This window comes from Ascaphus truei, chromosome 2, assembly GCF_040206685.1.
Source record: "Ascaphus truei isolate aAscTru1 chromosome 2, aAscTru1.hap1, whole genome shotgun sequence".
In the NCBI taxonomy this organism is placed as follows: Eukaryota; Metazoa; Chordata; class Amphibia; order Anura; family Ascaphidae; genus Ascaphus; species Ascaphus truei.
In genome coordinates this window covers 69200014-69224217 of record NC_134484.1, presented here as the reverse complement: position 1 = coordinate 69224217, position 24204 = coordinate 69200014, and the positions used below count along the sequence as shown (strand labels likewise).

Genomic DNA, 24204 nt, shown 5'->3' with positions numbered 1-24204 from the left:
TTAACAGTATTGTACATGGGGCTCCTCTCTGCGGGGCAGCCACCACACCGGTACAATAAAGATTGCCCTGATGCACCACCACATGTGTACCTAATGTAGGCTGGACTCATGTATGCACTACCTCAGGCTAGGCTCACTCTCTCAGTGTCTGCTGTGACTCCTTCCTCCCAGTCTGTGCTCCCTATGGTAAGAGGTCTGGAATGGGCTAGAGTACTCTGGGGCTTCCATGCAGTACTGGGGCATCTACCTGTCTTGGTCAGCCTAGCGCAGACCCTCTCCAGGATTCCTGACCACGTTAACAGGCTATCCCTTCTGGCATCCTACCAACTAGCACTACCTCAAGGTGACTAGGACAGCTATAGCCCGGCTCCAAACCCCCAACTTCTTTCAGGCCCCTAGGTCGTCCCTGCGAACTGACAATACCCCGTCAGCCCCTTGACCACCCCTAGGTCCGTCCCGTCGCAGCACAAAGTGGCAGCAGACACTTCTCCCTGTTTCCAAGTGACCTAGCTAAAAGCCTGTCCTGTTGACAGGTCTGGCCTATCAGCAGCGCCTCCAAATGTAACGGGTTTTCTGAACCTGTCTGACCCACCCAATCTCACATTGGCCCTTGTGGTCTAACCAGTCCCCATTACAGTGTAGTAGTGTCTGGTGGTGCACCTGTTGGCTACAGGACTCCTGAGTCTCCCGCATGATGGTGTATGGGGAGGACCCGTCCAGACAGGCAGCTGAGGTAGTGTGCTTAGTCCTACCTAGATCCAGTGCAGCGCCTCCACCTCATCAGGGTCCCTGCGTCCGCATGGGGATGGTCCTGGTGAGGAACTCCTCGGTGGTGCCCCTCTCTGTGCAATAACTCCACACTTGCACCCGAGAGTGTTGGTAATCAGGAACATCTTTATTGTACGGTGGGCAAGCTGCCCTCCACAATGGGTGTTCTTAGCCTCCCATGTTCACCGCACTTCCCTTTGAAAGGTTCCTCCTCCCTTAATTGGTGGGTTCCCTATCTCCCCTTTAGGGAGATAGTCCCTGTGCCAGTTCCCTGGTCACAGTCTTATAAGCTGTCTCCTCCCAAGCCTGCACTCAGACTTGCTCCTTGTCTCATAGCTCTTACATAACACTCCAACAGCTTTTCTCTGTCTGCCTTGTGCTGCCAGACTCACAGCTCTGCATCAGACTACTGCAACAATATTGCAGACCTCCAGGTGCCTCTTACTGACAGAGGCAGCACAGCAACAGGAACTCAACTAACTTTTGATCAGTGCTGTGCCTTATGTATACTTTGGAAGCAGACACACCTCTGACATCACTAACCATGGAGTCAGAGCCTGTGACCACTCCCATCCATACATAGGGCACCTCACCAGGGTGTGAGGGTAAACCTCCATAATTACTGCTGGCATGCCCACAACTTACCAGGCCTTACTGTCAGCAGGAGAGATGACTGCAGCCATTTTACATGACCGCTACACACACATTTACCTTTCAACCCCTGACCTTACACCTGCTGTACAAACCAAAATCTCTGCATGTCTCGGCTGTATAATCCTGGATGGCCCTCCACCAACTCAAACTTAACATTCCACAACAGAGCTCCACATACTTCCTCCCAAGCCTGGCCTTACTGTCCCCTTCTACATTACTGTTGGCAGTACTATCATACACCCAGTATCACAAGCACGCTGCTTAGGTCACATTTGATTCTTCCCTCACATTCACAATGTAGCTAAAGCCTGTCGTTTTTACCTCCGTAACATTGCAAAGATACGCCCTTTCCTCTCCCTCTTCTGTTAAAACTCTAACGCAGGCCTCAGTCTCTCCTGTTTTGACTATTGTAACCTTCTACTGTACGGCCTTGCTGCCTCTCGCCTGTCTCCCATACAATCTATCCTAAACGCTGCTGCTAAAATCACTTTTCTCCTAAATGTCTCAGCACCTCTCCTGCTGAAATCCCTCTCATGGCTTCCTATTAAACATTACAAAATTCTCCTCACTTTAAAGGCTATACATTCTCCAGCCCCTCCTTACATCTCAGCCCTAGTTTCTGTTTATATACCTGCCTGACTCTTGTGTTCTGCTCAAGGATGTCTTCTGTCTATCCCTTTTGTAACTAAAGCCCTGTCCCACCTAAAATCTTTTGCACTCCCGGCCATACACCATTGGAATGTTCTTCCCCTCAATATCTGACTAGCACCCTCTCTCTGCACCTTTGGGATCTTGCTTAAAACACACCTCTTTAACTAAGCAGGCTGATACCATACATCTCTGATGCACTGACCTTGACCCCTCGCAGACACCAGAACACCCTCCTAATATGTCTGTAAGTTTCCCTACTTACCACTTAAATTGTCAGCTCTTTGTGCAGAGACCCCCTTTCCTATTTTTACTCTGATGGCTGAAGCACTTCTTCCCACTATATGTTATATTGTTATGTCGCATGTATTAATGCTGTGAAGTGCTATGTACCTGAATGGCATTGTATAAATAAAGATCATATATACATCCAAATTCTGCCCCATTTACCTTACACAATCTAGTGTCATCCGTAGAGATGGAGACTTTGCTGTCTTTGCCAAGCCCACGGTCATTAATAAATAAGTTAAAAAATAGGGGTCCCAGTGCTGCTCCTTGAGGTACTCCACTTACAACTTTAGCCCAACCTGAAAAGGTTCCATTTATGACAACTCTGTTTATCCATCTACCAGTTTTCAATCCAGGTTCAAATATTTTTACCAAGTTCAATTTCCTTTATTTGTACACTAACCTCTTGTGTGGCACCATATCAGAGCCTTTGCAAAATCAAAGTAAACCACATCAACTGCATAACCCTGGTCTAAATTCTTACTTACCGCCTCAAATCAACTAATAGTTAGTTTGGCATGACCTACCCTTCATAAATCCATGCAGTCTATTGCTAATAATTTTTTCTTTTTCATAAGGTATTCCTGAATATTATTATCCCGTATTATAACATATATTATCTTTAACTGCGCATGCAATGTCTTGTAACCCTGTTCTCTTAATGTAGCTATGTTTTTGTAAACATGTACTTGAAAACGAGAGGTAACGCTCTATGTATTACTTACTGGTAAAACATTTTAGAAAAAAATTCAAGTAGCTTCCCCACTATTGATAGAGTGGAAAAGAAACTACGGCGCTCTCAGAGCTACAAAAGGAACGGTTTCAATATTACCATACACCGGACCTCTCTGTGCACCTACAGTAAATGTGGGTGCACTACTGCAAGGATCAGCATCTGCTGCTCGACCCTATGGGTCTTTCCAGGACACTCAGAAAAGAATACAAAACAAGGGAGAAGGGGAGCGCAGGTTAGAAAATGAACCCAATCCTCCTACACAGGGGAAGGGGCAGTCAATCCAGGGCTGACAGTGTGCTGATAAAATATATATATGCACAAACGTACTTGCAAGGCCATGTGTAAGTAGATGGCAGGTAATGGGTTTCTTTACTCTCCTTTTCTCTGCCCGTCTACTTCTTATTCCTTCAGCTTCTACTATGGGGTTACTTCTCCCAACAGGTCTCCATCAGGTTCCAATCCATATAATTGTACATGAGGCTTGTATTAGAAAAATGTATAACATTTAATACATAATAAACAAGTACACTCCACACTTTAAAATCTTCAAGTGAATCGTAGACTGTATCTGTATCCACTGCGTAGTAGGTGAGATACAGTCTATGATTCACTTAGAGATTTTAAAGTGTGAGTGTACTTGTTTATTATGTATTAAATGTTATACATTTTTTCTAATACAAGCCTCATGTACAATTATATGGATTGGAACCTGATGGAGACCTGTTGGGAGAAGTAACCCCATAGTAGAAGCTGAAGGAATAAGAAGTAGACGGGCAGAGAAAAGGAGAGTAAAGAAACCCATTACCTGCCATCTACTTACACATGACCTTGCAAGTACGTTTGTGCATATATATATTTTATCAGCACACTGTCAGTCCTGGATTGACTGCCCCTTCCCCTGTGTAGGAGGATGGGGTTCATTTTCTAAACTGCGCTCCACTTCTCCCTTGTTGTGTCCCCACTATTGATGTCAGGCTTACAAGTATGTAATTCCCTGGTTGTGATCAAGCTCCTTTTTCGTCTTTTTTTTTTTTTTTTTTTTTTTAAATATAGGCACCATATCTGCTTTACGCCAACCTTGTGGTACTGAGCCTGTGGAAATGGAGTCCTTGAATATTAAATCTAATGGTTTGGCTTTTACTGAACTTGACTCCTTATGAGTTGGCACAGATTATTTTAGAGTTGTGGATTTATCGTGTATGGGGCCATGCAGAGACTTTTGACTTTCTGTGTGATTCTAGCCTTACCTAATATTTTGTGCACCAAATCTAGTGTACATTTGTATAATTACGATTTGTATTTGGTTCGTTTTATGACACTCATTATTAACCATGTTTGGCGCAGTCTGTACATGAAATTGTCTGTAATTCTCTAGTAGGATAAGACAATGATATGTGACTAAATGCGCTCGAGTCTACTCCAGTACTGTCTGCATCTACACTATATTGTTTGTTTTTAAATTCTATTGAGCATGTACATATTATACACAGACACAAGGTGTCTCTTGACTATAAACGATATGGTACGGTGAATTCTGGATTTAATCAAACAGATATATATTATTAGCATGGATCCTTTTGTAAAGAATTTCTGCTACAGTCTGTGTTTAACCACCTAGACAACCACTCTTACCCATTTACCTTTAAGTATTTTTACACCGCATTTGGTGTTTTAATATGTTGTAATGTGTGTATATATATAGTTAGGCCCTTCATTAACCAAAGGTGCGATGCTCTTATCTACAGCAGTGTGTGTTCAGGTCATTGATACATTTAGGCTGTTACTGTATGCTTAATGTTTATAGCAGGATATGTAATTTACTGTTGCTACTTTGTAATGAATCTGACAGAGGCGCCTCTCGTGTTGGTTACACGAATTCTGAGATATTCCCTTTTTTGCTCTTTTGCTAATCATCTATTTTTCTATATGCTGACTGCATTATCTGCTTCTACCCATGGGATAGTCATGATCGAGGTTAACACATTTAATACTCCGTTTTGCATTCATGATCACTGTTTGGGAAGTACTGTAGATTGTTTTTTTAAATATAGTTTAATATTTTGTTATCTGACTTGTGTACATGTTCTGTGTTAGTATATAGGGGTTTTCTGTTTTGCAACACATCCCCCCCCTCTCTCACACCGCCACCTATCTCCACCTTACATCTCCCCCACCTCCCCTCCACTTGTCACATGCAATAAACCACCCCTTCCACAATACACACAATTAAGCCCCCCTCCTCTCTTAATACACACAATAATGGCCCTCAACACACACTATCGCCCCCTTTCTCCAAATACATGCAGTAACCTTATTCCCCAATACACACACCTTGGGGGGAGGGATTTGGTGCCATGTCAATCCCGCGGATGTTGGGCCTAACTTCTGGCGTGGGGGGTGGAGCTTCAGTGAATGTCAGACAGCAGTGCGGGAGAGCTGGGGCCTGGCAGTCACCAGAGGCCCGACAGCCGGATGCGGATATTGGGTCTGACCTCCGGCTGGGTCCAACTTGCAGTGCTGACTGCCGGACACCCCACAGCTGCCAGGCCTGGTATAGCTCTCACAGCTTTCTCTCCCTGTCGGGGGCCCTGTGTACACCTGCAGGCTTATTATAAAAATGTATCTTGATGAAGGTCCAAAGTAGGACCGAAACGTTGACTTCCTTTAAATAAACGATTACACTTTTTTTTATTCCACAAAGACACCTGGACTACCAACTAATTTTAAGATTTGTAAAGTCTACATGCAGTGCTGATGTGCACCCGTGGGCGATACCATGTGTGCGCCTCTTCACAATTACCTTAGGTTCCATCTTTTTGCTTAAATTAGTGATCACAAAGCACAAGTAGGAGAGCTAAGAAGTGGTATTTGATCAGCCTGTTGGATTACGATGGCTGTGTCTCAGTTAGAGATTAGAGTTCATCCTCTCCAGTACATAATATTGCAAGTTTTGTAAAGTCAGGTAATAGCAGATCAATTGGAATATGCTAGGAACAAAAACATCCAGGTGATCCCTGGCAGGGGGGGGTCTGTTATGTCAATCATCTGACCCCAGGCCAGGGGCTTTCTACTTTACAAACAGGCCCCTGACGGCAGCATAAATATACACAGCTGGGTCCAGACAAGGGGCCAATAAGTTACAGCAGCCATAAGCTTAAAGGAATCCATGTTAAAATGTATAGAAGAAGTGGTGCGCAGAGTGCTCGTTTGCATGCCTTTACCCCGAATCCTTGGCTAATGTGGTAAAGTAGATTTGTGGTCATGTATGAGGTGTGCATGTGACTGTGTTCTTTATCATTATCAATTACTTTCGAATTAAGCGTGTGCGCTCGTAAATACCAGAATATACTCCGTATAACTTATCCTTGATATTCAAGCTTCCGCATTGTCTCGAGTGCAAGAGTATCTGTGGTGATCGCATAGGAATTAGTACCCACAGATCATTGATTAAAGAACATAATATTTCAGGTGTAACAATGTAAACATGAAAAAGATCAAATATTATTCATTTTAAACAGTAAAATATTGATCCTACGGATGACATAATTGCACTGTTATGTATGTTATCTTGTAAAGTGATTACCTTACTTTTCAATACACAGGAAGCCAGGATGCACACACTATAAATCAGCAGTCCCATCTGGCAGCTATATGACGTGTATGTCACAAGTTCACAAGACTCATATTTTTCCACACAGATTGCAATAACTTCCCCACATGAAAAGCAGAGGCAGCAGATCATCTGATAAACCTATTTCAATGCGTATCTAAAGCATAGTAGAGATGACAACATGTCACCCTCATGTCCCAGTTACAACGAAGAAAGTCAAGCTGATTGTATCAGTTCATCTGCAGTGATTCGAAGCGACGCTGTGCTGAAGTCGGCATAGTCTGTGCTGGTGGAAAAGTCAGGGGCCTTTGATATTCTCCAGATGATGTTATCGTACTCCTCCAATGTCTGTGGGATGTGGAAATGTCTTCATACTTATCTGTCAGGTACTCTATAGTAAAAGAACAAAGCAATAAAAAAAAAATGAAAGCAAAGGTTTCTCTAATCAGTATTGTGCTCTAGGGGACAGGAGTGGAAAAAAGAACATACATACATTTCATATTAAACACCAGTCAGTGCCCAAGCTGTATTTCTCATAAAGTGCAAGTCCCACATAGCAAGATATATGAAAATGTATTAACGTGAAAGCAATCGCCCTAGCGACATCAGGGTTTTTACTGTTTTAATAAGTTAAGGCTTTTATGAACTTTTTCAGATTAAATGTTTGTTTCTAAAAGTTTGTCAATGTCAAAAGCGTGTTGGTCCATTCAAAATGTGGACAGAAAGGTAGTATCACACGTGGCTCATCTGCTGCACGTTCCACATTTGGAATCTTATAAACAGACCGGCAGAAACCAAGGTCATGAAGAGGTCTTCCCAGTCTGTTGAGATGTTCAGCAGTTTTAATATAAATGGGTTAAAGATCATGTCTAGCATGGGAAAGGAGGCTTTATATTAAATAGGGGCATTTGTCTCCTATTTAAAAGGTGTGAATATGGTTCCAGGACAAGTATTTGTGATTAGCTTTGACCATTAAAAAGATGTCAGAAAAATACGTTTGTTACATTTCCTTCCATATATTTGGTGGCACTAGGTAAAAGCTATATGTTATACTGCGGTGTGGGATGAGGGATTAAACCTAATAGGACAGAGATTCATAACATGGATGAAATGCCATTATTTTGTGAATTTTGTCATCAAATTGTCCTAGTATTATCACACTTCAGTTAGAAACGGTAATGTCTGGGTAATTTAAATATCACCTTATTTGTTGTATTATACAACCCTATAAATAAGCCTGGTTTCCATGATTGTTGAGGCTCCTGAAACTAAGTTGTCCAGAAAGGCGGCTATTGTCTGCCAAAGACGACAAAGCAATGTCTTGAAGTCGAACAAAAATGTAAATACTGAATACCACTTCAACTTTCCCATTATTGTGACTTGAAAATAAATATGTTTAATATAATATCAGAAACTGCCAAACACTTCCATTTAACAATACTGTACAAATCTCATTCACAACAAACTGTTCAAAAGTTGAAAATAACAAACACCACACAAAACTCCTTATCTTCGAAGGCCGTGATGTAAGAACAGCTATACTGACATTGTGGCTACTGTGAAAATTCTATTGCGCAGTAAAAAATTATCAATGCCATCTACAGTAGATGCCAAAGTAAATATACAGGATGTTGTGTTGTTTTTTTACCTCGGTTACCAATTTATTTTGATTTAAACTATTTAATTTCTCTGAAACGGTTCAAGCAAATTGTCTGAAAACGTAGTACAAGTTGCAAAATACTGCATTTAATGGCTTCTAATAAGTATCTGGTCGATGAGATGTACAGTTAAAAAAAAATGTATCACTTCAAAAAGGTTAAAAATTAATTCAGAGATGGGGGCTGCACTAATTTGGGTGAAACTTCTGTCAGATCTAAGTTAGGAAGACAGAAAAGTACCCTCACAATTTCATCAGAATTGGTCAATGTGTTTGGCTTATAGAGGGAGAACACACACACACACACACACACACACACACACACACACACACACACACAAAAACTAGACACCCAAAGTTGCCACAAACTCTAGTCGATGTTTTAATTTCGCTCGCTCATCCAATTAATACAACTACTACATTATCTTGTGTAAATCTGAAATCATGCACTGAATTGCACAATAACCAGGGCTGATGCAATAGTATGCTGCTTTATATATATAATATATATATATATATAATATATATATATATATATATATATATATATATATATATATATATATATATATATAGCTCAACCCCTTATAACGCTGTGCTTGGGGTCCAAAGAATCACATCGCGCTATAAGTGGATCGCATTAGAAATAATGTACAATTGTATGCATTGTACAATAAAGTATTTTAGATATCAATAATCGTGTTGTAAAGTATTTATAAATACAAAAATTGGGAGCCACGCTTGCATCGCGTTATAAGTGGATTCGCGTTGTAATGGATCGCGTTATATTGGGGTTGAGCTGTGTATATATGTGTATATATATATATATATATATATATATATATATATATATATATATATATATATATATATATATATATATATATATATATATATACAGATGCATGTAATAGGCAAAGGTTGTTACAGCAAATTAGTGACACCAACATGGAGATGGTGGGACAAAGCAGTTCTGAGAGAACCTGAAATGAAGCAATCGTTAATGAACCTTGACAAGTCTCTTGCAGCGAGTGTTGATCTGCCAGCTGCATACAAAACAAAATGTTTTATTGTAATGTTTCCCCTGTGACTTCTCTACGAACACAAGAAGCAACGAGAGTCACTGCTGACGAATCAAACCCTTAGTCGTATGTATTTTCTGCTCTGTATTCAAGAGCTGAAATTAAAGGAGCACTTCCTCCTGACCCCAAACTGTACCCTGAGCAGTGACACGTTCAAAGGGTTAAGAGCCATATTTATTAAGCAGTCTTCTGCCATAAGATACCTTTCCGGGCTGGAAGATTGGACATTGATGACATTACAGTCTGTGAGGTTTGTTTCAGCCCTGGAGAGGCCTTATGGCAGAAGATGGCCTATTAAAACTTGCACCTTGATTACTTTTTAAATCCATCAATAAACAAAAGTTTTAAATATTTTTTTGGGGGGGGAGGGTTATTGGTAAAAATGGTAGCCATTAAATTGTACGAGTTTTAATTGTGTGGGATGTCCCTATGTATTGAGCAAGATATAATAATAACAACTTCATTTAGCACTTTACTCCCAATAAGACTCAAAGTGCTTCTCAATTACAACACAGTGTGTTGTAAGCAGCACATCACATGTTTACAGACACAGTCCCTTCCCAGATGAGCTTAAAATCTATGTTTTTATGCCTGAGGCACAGGGAGGTAAAGTGACTTGTCCAAGGTCATAAGGAGCAGACACCAGGAATTGAACCAGGTCCCCTGCTTTCAAACACAGCATCATTGTTTTTAGAGTTTCATGATTTTTACTCACTGAGCCACAAACCCTCCTGTCATAAAAGTACCCTCTAATACCTTCCTTTACATCATTTGGCTGTGGCCGAGAAGGTTTAAGGCAGATATATAGCATAAGTAGAGTAGCAATCCCTAATTGTTTTTTTAGTAGAGTGCATTTCTCTAGAGTTATGTACTGAGACATATTTGTCATTTGTGGCCTAATATTATCACTAAGGGTGTTACAGCCCCAATTAGATTGTATGCTCCTTGGAGCAGGGACTCCTCTACCTTAATGTTACTTCTATGATTGAAGCACTTATTCCCATGATCTGTTATTTATATTATTTGTTATGTATATGATTACCACATGTATTACTACTGTGAAGCTCTATGTACATCAATGGCGCTATATAAATAAGGACATACAATACAGTATGAACACACATTGAAAAGAAAACTCTATCAACATTTATCCTTACATAAAAGTAATAATGTTTCTGCCCCTCTAGCACCAAAGGGGTTAACGAATAATGAATACAAAAACTAAACAAAAATAGCGTTATGATCTACACTAATATGCAAAAGCCACTTGAACCTAATGTATGTTACAACATGCAAGGTTAAAATACTTTTAAAATGAATACAGCACTACGTCGCTAATGGGAATTTGCGGTATGTGTTCGTTTTTTATTAATAGTGTTCAGTATACCTCTATGGGAATAAGGAAAGTCATTGTTTTGGCCATCCAGCATATGACATATGGAAATTGGTTAATAAGGAAAAGGATGTTATTAAAAATGTATCAATGTAAGCACTGTTTGGGCAGACAAGGAAACAATCTGGGAGCGAAGAGCAGGGGAGATGGGGTTTGATGTCAAAGCTGTGCTAGTGATATCATTTACTTCCCAACATCCATCACCTATTATGGTCAGAAGGAGAAATCGGGAACAATTTGCATACAAAATACATATATAAGCCCCTAATTCTATGAGCTGTGGAGCTGCTCCCCAGGGCTGGAGAAGAGTACAACTCGAGTTATTGGGTCTAAAATGTTCTCAAGTAAAAGGAAAGGATAAATCAATAAAAAAAAAGAAAATCAAGCAAGTAACCCTGAAAAATTTCCCTGATTAAAACAGAGACATTGGAATAAAATGACCAGCAAAATAATCTCATGAAAAGTCATTTCTGGAAGCGAATCATTCTGCATTTATAGGAGTCTTTGTTTTACAGTAGACGTCGGGTCCTAACCTTCTCCAGCTTCACGGTCCCATTGTAACACTTGTGCTTGGAAGAAAGACTGGTCCTATTTCAGGATCAGTTCTTTTTCTTGATTTGTTTTTTTCTACTCCCTATAGAACAAAGGTTCGTATAGACATTACCCATCCTTCTGTTTGCTTTGGGTGCATATTACTGTATAGTCCCCAAAATCACAGACATGCTGCTTTGTGGCTACTTTGAACAAAACGTGTGGCCCCTGATTTTGTTTTTCATCAATTTTGATCTGATATATGACTTGTCCTCCCCAGTTTGTTTTTTGAATTCTCTTATTGTTTTGTCTACACCAGGGGTGGGCAACTCCAAGTCCTCAAGGGCCACCAATTGGTCAGGTTTTCAGGATATCCCTGCTTCAGCACCGGTGGCTCAGTCGAAAACGAAGTCTGGGCCACTGATTGAGCCACCTTTGCTGAAACACTGAGTCACTGAATGAGCCACCTCTGCTGAAGTAGGGATATTCTGAGAACCTAATCAGTTTGTGGCCCTTGGGGACTGGAGTTGCCCACCCTTGGTCTAGATAGTAATTGGTGCAGCAGCAGATTATTAGGAAGGCTGCGTCCTTTGTAGAGCACACAGTATTACGCAATGCTTGAGAGAAATGACTAGTTGGTAAAGCATATGGATGTGTAGGTGGTATTTGGGATTATGTTGTAGCATCTTGCACAATTAAATTGACTTCTGCATTTCGTTTAAGTATCACCCATGAAGTGTTTTGCAGTTTATTTTCTGGATGGTGCAGCTTCATGTAGTATGATGCCAAGTTTTTCCCTTTGTCGGAGGCAAATTGTAACAGTCTCATCAAGAGAGCCATTTATTTTTTAGAATCTCAGTAATGTATTACAGAACCGCATATCGTATTAAACTCATAGATTATTACTACTATCGTTTTGAAACAAAAAGGACAATAGGCCACGGGTGCTCCTGCAAACTGAAGGCTTGAAGCTGAACACACAGAAAGATCAGCATTGATTTACATGTATGAATTGCAAAAACAATATTTTTTACACCATTGTATTGGTCCTTGACATGGATCTTTCACAAGATCAAGTAAATAAATCAAGTAAATAAATGACCAAAGTTTCGGTCCATTACACGGATCTTTCTCAAGATATACTGTAGTGTAATCGTGTAAATATTTTTTTTTTTTTTTTGCATTTCATAAGTCCACTTGAGTGCATTTTATCCTCTTGCATTCATTATTAGTACTGAGAATTGTTTTTCGTTTTCCATGGTGATTGTCCTCTTGGAACGAATACTGAAGCTCCGTCATTCTTGTTGGACAAAATATGATGACATTTTTTGATAAGTCCTCATCAAGAAAACATTCACAGATAGAGTAGAGTATTCTCTGATGCATAAGATACAGAGGAAGCCAGCTTTGAAACTATTAAAATATAGACTTTGTGCCAGCAGTGTTGTTTCCCTGTTTCGGCTTGGATGACAGAGTTTTGTAATGATGTCTAGTATAATGTAATATAGCATTTCCTGTAAATATATAACAATCGTTTTAAACTGGATACATTAAACCCCCTCTGCTCCCAAAGAGACCAAAAATAAATTACATTAAAAGGAATTAGGATGATGAAAATGGTTGTTATATGTTTGAGGGCATCCACCCAGCACTGCCAATCATACATTTATTGGGTTTTTGTTTTACTAGGGACATTGGTTGCTTTTGGCCTTCAGTGAATATTTCCTTTCAAATGATGAGTTTCCACCAGATGGAGCTCTCAGAGTAACTAAATCCCACTGTAACCACATATTGCTGGCCCAGAAAAACATACTATTTCACAGCCAGTAAAATTAAATCCTTTGAGTCGTTGTCAGCTGTTTTCCATATGTTACATACTTTTACATTTTTACTATTTTTCTCTCAAAGATAATATCCGATTTTTCTTTAAAGAATGTTATCCTGTTTTAAGAGGAATTTGAGCTCCAAAGGAAATATTTGTTTCCATAACTTATATGTGTTGGCTTCTTGAAACAATAAACTGTAAGGTATGGTACAGCTACACTATAATAATATTTTACTTATGTGCTGTAGCATTTCTGCTACTATAGTAAAGTTCCTGTAAATGGTTCCATACGAGAAATACATTGCACAACCTCAAATAGTGCTTAGATTCCAATATTGTTTTGATTTCTTTCATGTAACACGTTGTTTATGGCACAAAGTTCAGAATATGAAATAGTCACACCACAATGACACATATTTGATTGGTCTGGGTAAATAGAGAATGATTCAGAGAACCTAAAAGCTATATGCTTAAATAATTAAATGCCCCCAAAAAATAATGGGTGGAATGATAGGTGGATTTAGCATATAGAGACCCTTTGGTAGTAAAGCAGTGAATAATTACTATTAAGTGTGCAGTCCCACTTAGGGTCAAAGAGAGCTAATGCTTGATAGCGTTAGTATGTAAAAGCGTTTTATCTTTAAAAAAAAATTAGATTGGTTTAAGTATTTCTTTATGAAAGTTGTAATATATTTATTTGTATTTAGTTACAATAGGGACTTGTTTTTTTCACCCTATTGATAAAGTATACAGTAAATATAATCGTATTTACTCCTTTAAAACATTGCCAAAGATGATTTAAATATATTTCTGTGTGATTGGTTCCTTTTTATTTCAAAGGTATTGTTTACAATGTCAGGCGTGGCCTCCGGGTCAGGTAGAGTTCTGGGGAAAAAGGTTAAAGTGACTACTGACCTAATTTCCGCTTTCCCAGGAAATACTGTTGTATACTACGGTTTCTCTGTTGCAACACTGCACGTTGCTGCAGCGGGTCTATTCAAACCGGTATTGATAACAGATTGTTATCTTCCTTATTCACATTTTGGTTTGTCTACCAGCCAGAAAAAGACAGTTGACCTATATATGCCCTGTCTACGTGATCAGATATTTTCTTGGATGAATGGTGTTATGTTGCGCAGTGCATTCATCGTACTGGAAATGTAATATATGTTAATCAGTGGGGTTGAGACTCTAAAACAGCAGTTAATGTTCAAGAATAAATTCCGCACATACTTTAGTCCCTTATGTCCCTTATGGAAGTGTCTGGTTTGTGTATTTTCGTCTGTCTTTATGTATCACCTGTACAACTCATTTTGAGTTAGTCTTCTGGAAATCTGCTTTCTTCCAAAATATGTATGTATGAGTAACACCCCTATTCCCCCTCCCCCTCCCCGGCCTGGGGGACAGGGTATACAGTGTATAGGAAGGATATTATACAGTCTTTAGCATCTCTGTCTCTTTTATACAGGTTTGGGACCTGAATGGAGAGTGTAGTTGGGTGCTCAGTGGTTTCCTTAATCTTCTCAGGGCTGAGGATCCGCGCTGGCTCTTGATGAGGATTATTATAATAGGACAGGGCGCCAGGAACTTTAAACTGGTTTATTATTCAGCAACACAGATATCAACAACAGGACTGGGTTTCAGCATTCAGAAATAGTGATAATCAGCCTCTCTCACTGGCGAGTCACATAGTGGCTCAACGCTTCCCTAGAGCCTCTTGCCCTGCCACGTCGCAGATCCAGACCAGTGTCCAGAAATCACTGGCAGTCCACCCCAGGTCCCTTCTTTGCCCCGAGGATGGAACTACTCCCTACAGCCATGTAGATACTTCTCTACACCTTTTCCAGGGAGCCCCTAACACTGGGATATAGTCCCTATTCTGAAAACAATCAAAGTGATTGCCTGCTTTATTGGCTCAGAGAGCCTGGAGACTTCCCGGGAGTCCTCTTAGATCTTGCAGGATCTTCCTGGTGTTAATTGGGGTCTCCCTGATGGTATTGGGATCCTGCCTGGGCTCTGAGTACAAAATGGAGGGACCAAACCTTATATTCCCAGGGACATGACTAGGGTTGCCAGGTGTTCGGTATTGAACTGGACTGTCCTGTATTTGGATACACTGTCCAGTAAAGAATGAGAGGTACAGTAATACTGGACATGTATGTGTCCGGTACTTTCCTGGACTAGAGGGAGAGGGGGGGGGGGGGGGGAGGGGAACCCTCGCTACTGCTAGCTGGAGATGACTTGAGTGGAGGTGCTGCTATCAGGGGAAACAGCGATACGACAACAACAAGAGAGCAAGAGCCCCAAGGAGAGCAATCATCCACTAATAAGAACAGGTGTACTAGAATATATGTGTTGATAGGGAGGAGTGAGTGAACAATAAAATGTACAAGTTTAATTGTGTCGTAACTCAGAAAGATAAAATAATGGGGGAACGCTGTGAGTCCAGTGTTATACTATTGTAAGCCAGTATACAGCGAATTAAAATAAGGGACGAATGAACCAGGATATTAGTCACTGTGCTATTTAAACTCCTATGAAACCTAATATTGACTAACACCCTCTGCCCAGAGTGCTTAGGAACACCACCGCAGTATATGGTAAGTGATGCGACCTGAGATAATGATATGGGCTGTTTCGTATAGAGGTAAATAGTCACAGTGAATAACTGCGTAGCCCAGTGTCATAAGGGTCAATATAGTATCAATAGTAGTCAATCCAGTGCACAAGTAGTGCATACAAACACGTTGAGATCCTGTATGTGAAAAATGCTATGTAGATAATACTGTCTAGCCCCCTAGGATACACACTAATAGCATAACCAGCTATCCTGACTCCACAATATGTGTGGAAGGATGTGATAGTATGCTACGTCAGGGATATTGTCATATATGTTCACAAGTGAATGAACATAGTGACCACCTGCACCACATAAATCAGTGAGTCATAGAGGTATCAGTTATTACTATGACAGTACAATCACCTATTGATGACGTCATTACGTCAGAGGGGCGGGACATGCGCTTGCGGTCGGAGCGCTTCCTATCCCCAGCAGCCCTCGATATGGGGCTCTGCTATTGCAGCATTCTGTAAATAGATTTTTAGCATAGACGCACCTCAGGCTGATATATTTGAGCACCCGGTATGCAGCTGAAGGTGCCCGGCCACGCTTTAAGAGGTACGCCTGTTCTTAAAGGACGAATGAATCCCGTGATTCTCACAAACTTCCTGTTAACAGGCACTACTTGTGTACTGTCATAGGAGTCACTGACTTTGCTCTTCACACTGTTTGGATGCATATACATGTTCCATGTTAACAGACACGATTATGATCCTCATGAGTCTCATGTTAACAGGCACTACTTGTGTACTGTCATAGGAGCCACTGACTTTGCTTTCCACACTGTCTGGATGCACACATGAACATATGTTCCACGTTAACAGGCACGATTGGTGCACTGTGAGAGCAGCTATTTACCCTGCCCTCTACACTGTCTGGATATATGCATGGTAACTCTAGGGTTCTTACCCTTTGGATCCGCACATGTTAACAGGCACTACGTGTGTACTGTCATAGTAATAACTGATACCTCTATGGCTCACTGATTTATGTGGTGCAGGTGGTCACTATGTTCATTCACTTGTGAACATATATGACAATATCCCTGACGTAGCATACTATCACATCCTTCCACACATATTGTGGAGTCAGGATAGCTGGTTATGCTATTAGTGTGTATCCTAGGGGGCTAGACAGTATTATCTACATAGCATTTTTCACATACAGGATCTCAACGTGTTTGTATGCACTACTTGTGCACTGGATTGACTACTATTGATACTATATTGACCCTTATGACACTGGGCTACGCAGTTATTCACTGTGACTATTTACCTCTATACGAAACAGCCCATATCATTATCTCAGGTCGCATCACTTACCATATACTGCGGTGGTGTTCCTAAGCACTCTGGGCAGTGGGTGTTAGTCAATATTAGGTTTCATAGGAGTTTAGATAGCACAGTGACTAATATCCTGGTTCATTCGTCCCTTATTTTAATTCGCTGTATACTGGCTTACAATAGTATAACACTGGACTCACAGCGTTCCCCCATTATTTTATCTTTCTGAGTTACGACTCAATTAAACTTGTACATTTTATTGTTCACTCACTCCTCCCTATCAACACATGTATTCTAGTACACCTGTCTAGTATTAGTGGATGAGTGCTCTCCTTGGGGCTCTTGCTCTCTTGTTGTTGTCCCATCCGGTACTTTCCTCCCTGGACATAGTGACCTGACGCACCTTTCACCATTGAGTCCAGTATTTTTGGAGAAGCCACCTGGCAACCCTAGACATGACCAACCCTCTGCCCCAGTATCTGGGCAGAATATATGTTGCAAAAAGAGTCACATCAGTACATGTGACCTTCTGGCAATCTCTAGAACAAAATGTGACTAGCACTGCCCTTCTAAAAAGGCAACATATAATAACTATAATGTGACTAACTCACGTCAGGGCCTGGTGAGGACTTAACCCCTACACTGCCTGCAGCTACTAGGACTGACATGCAGGGTAAAGGGAAAATCTTAGCAGGTTGCTACATATGTATATTTTTTTATTTATATGGCTCCCAACAATGCAGTGCTTTATAAAATCAACAATAGAGTACAGGAAATTACAATACAAAAGTGCAACATGCATTGCAGTACGTGATGGGGATAGGAATACGGAGTCGGCAAAGACTAAAATCTAAGTTGCCTATTGGGATATTTACAGAGAGAGTAGGAGGAGAAGTAAGTGCAGTCTTACCAATGACTGCTATCTTCTGCACGTATTCCTCACCTGCTGTCTGTAAGTTTCCCATCATACCACTTAGATTGTAAGCTCTCTGGGGCAGGGAGTTCCTTTCCTATTGTCTGATCTTATTTGTTGCACTTATTGTACCATAACTCCCTGTACTGTATTGTCTCTCTTGTCAAGTACTAAGTACAGCTGTGGGCGCTATATAAATAAAGATATATATCCAGTGGATCTCGTTGTTTGACCAGGAATAATCGTAAGTGCTTTTGTGGTAGTGGGAAGTTACAGTACAAGTCAAAACTATTGAAATGCTTCATCCAGAAGGTGTTTTTTGTTTTTAGCTTTGAAGGTGGCACAGAAAACACAGATTGTAAATGGTTTCCACAGGTAGGGGGAAAGCCAGAGAAGTGAAATGGGTGGAAAGAAAACAATTATGAGCAAAGCCCAGAAACTAAATAGGCTAAATCAAAGCTGACATGTACTGTAGGGAGGAGCAGATGAGCATAAAGCCTTGAAGGTGAGGAAGAGAACTTTGTAGGTGACACAGATTTTGATGGGAAGCCAGGATAAGGATTTAAAAGGAGATGAACCAACACTGTTCTGTGAGAAAGTAAAATGATTCTAAGCTGCAGAATTCTGGGCAGATTGCAAGCGAGAAAGTTGTACGACAGATCTGCCTGCAATAGATGACAATAGTTAAGAGAGAATCAGTGGCGAACAAGCGCGAGGAAGAAAAAACTCTCGACTGTGTGAAAAAAGAAACACTTTCAAATATGTAAATAAGTCTCAACCTTGTAAATATATCTTAATATAAAGGGATTTCAAACAATGAATAGTTAAAAGATGAAGTGATATCAAGATTCAAGGGTGTGTGTGTGTGTGTGTGTGTGTGTGTGTGTGTGTGTGTGTGTGTATATATATATATATATATATATATATATATATATATATATATATATATATATATATACAGTGTTCGACAAACCTATACATTTGCTCGCCCCGGGCGAGTGGATTTAACCCCCGGGCGAGTAAATATTGGCCCAAGCAGCACACGTTTGGTACTAGATTTTTTTTGTGTGGCGAGTAGATTTTTTGGTGATTTGTCAACCACTGTATATATATATATATATACATGCAACAAAAGAAAATTGGTTGCGCCAAGAAGAAATTATAATAGTGACATGATAATAAATGAATTAAATGTGAGACGTGTGAATACGCTATGGTAAGTGTCAAATGTGTGTAATAATAAATACCTGAAAGGTATAAATAAGTTCTGTATGTGATCCTGTACCAACCAGTCTCAAATAGGTGTGAGGGTTAGGGGAAGAGATTGAAGATAAGCGATGTTGGACATCTTTTTAGAAAGGAAAGGTATACAGGGATATACCTAATAAGTATACATGGGAAGGATGTTGATCCAGGGAGTAATCTGATTGTCAATTCTTGGAGTCAGGAAGGAATTTATTTTTCCCCTTATGATGACATTTCACTGGGGTTTTTTGTTTGCCTTCTTCTGGATCAATATACTGAAAGTACGGATATACTGTAGGGTAAAGTATATGTCGTCTAAATTTAGCATAGGTTGAACTTGATGGACGTATATGTCTTTTTCAACCTCATCTACTATGTAAATATGTAACTGTGGAACTATGTAACTATAATGTGGGGCTTCTCCTTATGGGGACCAATCCGAGGAAAAGAGAAGTGTTATATGAAAGAAGCGCCCACCACAAAATGTGCAAGTTCAATACAATGACAATATATTTAATAAAGATCCCCCAAATAGCAACGTCATCACGTGGTCTGAACGGAGGAGGAATCCAAGGCAAATGTGATCCAAATACCAGCATGGCACAGTAATAGAAAAATAAAGTATTTATTAAATCCAACAAGCAAACATTTATCCTGAGTTTTCGGTACACAGGGGGACCTTCTTCAGGAAAAATAAGGGAATGCGTTACAGATTTTGTGTGAAAAATTAAACGGCAGATCTTATCAATTTGAAAGAGGAAGAAGCAAAAAGTTTTAGCCAGAGCATAAATGTAAAAAGGAAGAGAGACAAAAGTTAAATAAAATATCTAGGCAATGTGTTTTGGTTACTGAATAGATGGCAACATGAGCTCACTTTTAGACATTATGTTGAGGCGACAGTTGGCTGCCCAAGAGGATATAGGAGAGAGGCACATAGAGGCTTGGAACTAGGCAAAAGTAGTTAATGAGGAAACCAAGTGAAGTGTGTAGAGAAAGAATAGTAGACATCCCAGAACCGAGCCCTGAGGTTCACCAAAAGAGCTTCCATATGGATACCGATGAGCTCAGCCTAAATGGTTGTTTTTTGGGAGAAGAAGCGGCTCAGTGAGTAAAGACACTGACTGGCATTGACAGTTTGAAACAGGAAAATCTGGTTCAATTCCCGGTGTCGACTCCTTGTGACCTTGGGCAAGTCACTTTATCTCCCTGTGCCTCAGGCAGCAAAAAACATAGATTGTAAGCTCCACAAGGCAGGGACTTGTGCCTGCAAAAATGTCTTTTTAAAGCGCTACATAAAACTAGTAGCGCTACACAAGAACATGCTATTATTATATTTTATTGTAATATATAAGGACTGTGTAAAGTAAGGGGAAGTTGCAACTAAGTAGCAGACAGAGACATCCAAACCGCTAATGTTAATGAATGTGTAGTACAGTAGATGCTATATTGACTGAGTAGTTGAATTAGCACATAGCAGAGAGATAATTGACTTTATAATAATACATTTCCCCTTTTTTCATCATGTGTGCCTGTGTGAAAGATTTTTCCAGACTGATCAGTTGTCATCTGAAAACTAGTTTATATTACGTGAGTACCATTACAACAAAACTACTGTGATTTTATCTGTTGAAAAACATGCAACATTTAACAAAACTACTGTGGTCTTGTCCAGTACTAAACAAATATGAAGCCAACGCTTCTCCAATTTATTCTTTTGGAACATAACTCCAGTTTAACTCTACAGACACTTAACATGTGGCACATGAGAATGACCAGGGTCAAAGTAATGGTCAAGTCAGAATTTTTCCCTAACAGGAGTTTGCTTTTTAATATTGATTTAATAGAGAGAACTTTGTCCACTAGAGCTTAATTCTAACTCCAGGTTACTTGAGCAGGTATGGCTAGGAAGTCCAGAATTGTTTTACTTTATATTTTGATTGGATAATTAAAGGGGCAATCCTTGTTAGTTTGCAACAAACATTTTTTGCCTGTGCAAACTCCTGTTCAGCACACAGTGACATCATACAAAATAGTGTAGTTAGAGGAAATCAGTTTTCACATGCTCCGATTACCATGTTTACAAACTATTTTTATCTCCTTAAGCATTTTAATAACTTTAGTTCATTTTTCGTCTAGAAGGGACTTCATCTTTAGTTTACTAAGCTGCCTTTAAACCAATTCTCCATATTACAAGGAATGTGTCACTCAGTCTAGTTTTTTTTTTAATATAAAAACCTTTTATAGTAAAGTTTTATCTCTAGTCACATTGCAATCATGGTGGAACCAAGATTCCCTATTTATTTGTAGACTCCACAACATTTAGCTGAAAATATATAACTTTATATGTTTTCCTGGGTAAAAATATCTTCAACTTAGTGCAAGTCAATGGAAGCTGATGAGATCACAAATATTTTTCTTTCCAATAAATGCTCTCACTTGTTGGCCATTATGTGATGCAGACTAAGCAATCTCCCCACTAGCATTAAACAAGCAACACAAGAAAACATGATCACCTGCCCCTATTGGTAGTGCTGAGAGATGTATACTGTATACAAAGAGGAACACAGTCAAAACTATCACGTGTGGATAATCTTATCTAACACCATTAAATGCTTTCTTTGTTTTGGGTTAAAAAAAACGATCAACTATATAGTTTAAACACGTGACACTAGTTTGTATTCTTTTTGTCATCTCCACTCATCATTTCTTCCATTTATCAAACGGCTTTCGTTACAATGTTATATACTATTGCAGCATTTTAATGAAAATGGTCTACCCATCTAAGCCTAACCTTCATACTTCATCACTGGAGATGAGAGAGAGAGAATTAAGTTGAACAAAGAGGATTGGAAAATATATTTTCTGATTAATGTCAACCCATTAACCCACCTCCTTCTAATTGTCTCTGCATTTCATTAACATGGAATCAGAGTGAAGTTGTGTTTGTGCTCCACGGGGCCTCTGGCACTTAAAGCGTTAAGGTGACACATGCCACATTGAGATTTCTCAGTCAGTGAAATGGTCTCTCCAAGAGAAGTTAAAATAGTATTGTGAATAGTAATGTAATATGTATTGCTACCAGGAGTCCCACACACGGAAACATATCTGTGCATTCCTCTGCTAATTACAGGTTATAGGTGCAGATGCCTGCAATTATTGTACCTCTCTCTGGTTTTGTGCAAATAAATAAATAACAGAAGACCACATCAGATGTGCAGCCTCCACAAAAGAAAGCCAAGCACAAGGAGAAAGTAATGCTTATTTTGTGAATGTGTGTGACCAAGGGGACTGTAATACATGTTATCGGTAGCCTCTGAATGAAAAGATGTATCTGACATGCTGAGTCTCTTACAGGGACTGAGAGCACATGTGTATTCACTAAAGTGAGATTAGAATAAAACCTATTGCTTTTTAATAAATATGTCCCACAGAGTTAACTGATAACATTATGTTACTACTGAACAAGATCAATAGGATTCTTATAAGAACGGCTACTTTGATTCATCTGATTGTAGTTGAGAAAGACACAGCTGATGATAAGAAGCTTGAGGTTCCACAAACAATAAAAGTTAATCATGTTACTTTAACAATTACCAAGGTTATTGATTGCAAAAAGTAAATGCATCGGCCTGTGATTGTAGAGGACGACGTTTGCTTCATATAGGAATTCAGATATTTAGTATTGCAGTCTTACTACATATTGGCCTAGATCAGTAGTGGCAACTCCTGTCCTCAAGGGCAACCAATAGGTCAGGTTTTAATGATATCCCCGCTTCAGCATCGGTGACACAATCAGTGGGTCCATCGTGCTACCAACGTTGCAGAGAGCAGTAAATCAGGTCAGTGTCCCCTACATTCTCACCTCACCCCAACTCTCACCTCATTTCCTCATTGTTCCCACACGACTAACTGCCCCCCAACTCACATCCCCCTCAATTCCCATCACCTCCCCACTGCCCACCCACTATCATCTGTTTCTTTTTCCCCTTATGAGATATCACTATGTGATATCTCTCTCTCCTTACAAATCTACGTGTGGTGAAAGCACTCCTGAAGACAAAAAGAATCAATAATAAAGACCTATCTGTAGAGTTGGTGCTCACTGGACCTTCCGGCTTCTATTCTCCGGATCATAATAGTACAAGACAAAAAAGATGTCCACGGCCCTACAGATAAAATACAAAAAAAAGTATTTATTTAACACATCATGAATACAAAGAATATAATCTGAGAAACGTTTCAAACCAAACACGGCTATTTCTCAAGTCTATAAGGATGGGCCATGTTTGCCCTGAAACGTTTCTCAAATTGTATTCTTTATGTTAAATAAATACAGAAATGTATTTTCCTAAAATCTGGAGGGCCGTGGACATCTATTATGTCTTGTACTATTTTTACTAACTTGTGAGTAGAGACGTACTTCATACTTCTGTCCTAGAGGAGACCTGCATTTTGAAGAAGTTGTTTGTGCTTAACGATTAATACATACAGAGGACAATACACACCAATACCCACCTCAACAGCAGCCATGGGACTTTCCGAGGTAGATCCCATCCTTCCTCTGGCTGCAGTGGTGAGAAAGTGCTTGCTAAAAGGGTGAAGGTGTCGAGCGAGGGGGCAGCATTGCAGAGTGTGCTCTTTTTTTCTACTGAATCTTCACTAATGCAATGACACAAACATTTCTACCTCTTTTTTTGTAATGGTTGTTGCTTTCGGTTTGGGCAAGCAAGGAGTAGCGGTACAGTTAGTTCTAAAAATGTTTCAATATATTTCTTATATTACACTACATCAGTGTTTACCAACCAAGGTGCTATGTAACCCAAGGGTTCCTCAGACTAACTGCAGGGGTGCCCAGTGGAACAAACACATGCCCATTTTCAGCATGTAATGTGTGCACAATAATCTAAGTGGTCATTAACCCCTACAGTGTCAATGAGATGAACTATACCAT

General features: G+C 39.8%; 1 long non-coding RNA gene across 1 annotated transcript in view; it reads right to left on the bottom strand.

The window, feature by feature from the left end:
• The window catches only part of LOC142488516 (uncharacterized), a 35263-nt gene extending 11362 nt beyond the window's left edge, over positions 1-23901 (bottom strand). The window contains exon 1 of the long non-coding RNA XR_012799462.1: positions 23769-23901. This is a non-coding gene — a long non-coding RNA (uncharacterized LOC142488516). The remainder of the gene's footprint in view (positions 1-23768) is intronic.
• Between the last annotated feature and the right edge of the window lie 303 nt (positions 23902-24204).